Here is a 485-nt window from a genome sequence, read left to right on the forward strand (position 1 = left end):
TCACATCAAAAATGATATTTTGTATAAATTTTGTAATTATGTGTATATTTTTATATATAAATAGAGTTGGTGAAAGATTTTTAAAACTTAAAAATGGTTTATTGCAACATCAGATTTTTTTATATTTTCCATAAAAGAAATCTCAAACAGTAAAAACCATTTTTAAGATACTCACGAACTGCAAAAGACACTATTTAAATGGAACAAAATGACTGAAAATTTAGATGAAATTCGTGCCTAGGCAGTTGATTCTGTATTGACTATGGTTGTAATTTATTTGTAAATATATTAGAATTTATTTTTTAAAAAATCTGTAATTATACTTTTTTTGTGAGAAAGTGGAAAATTGTAAATTGTGATCAAATTTTTTTTATACATATCTGTACAGATAAAAAAATTATTCAAGCAGATAAATTTGAAACAAAATTACTAGTGCAATTCTATTCTCTAATGTTTACTAACTGTATAAAATTTAATTCCATTTA

Source organism: Cimex lectularius, unplaced genomic scaffold (assembly GCF_000648675.2).
Source record: "Cimex lectularius strain Harlan isolate CLEC.00 unplaced genomic scaffold, Clec_2.1 scaffold261, whole genome shotgun sequence".
Lineage (NCBI taxonomy): Eukaryota > Metazoa > Arthropoda > Insecta > Hemiptera > Cimicidae > Cimex > Cimex lectularius.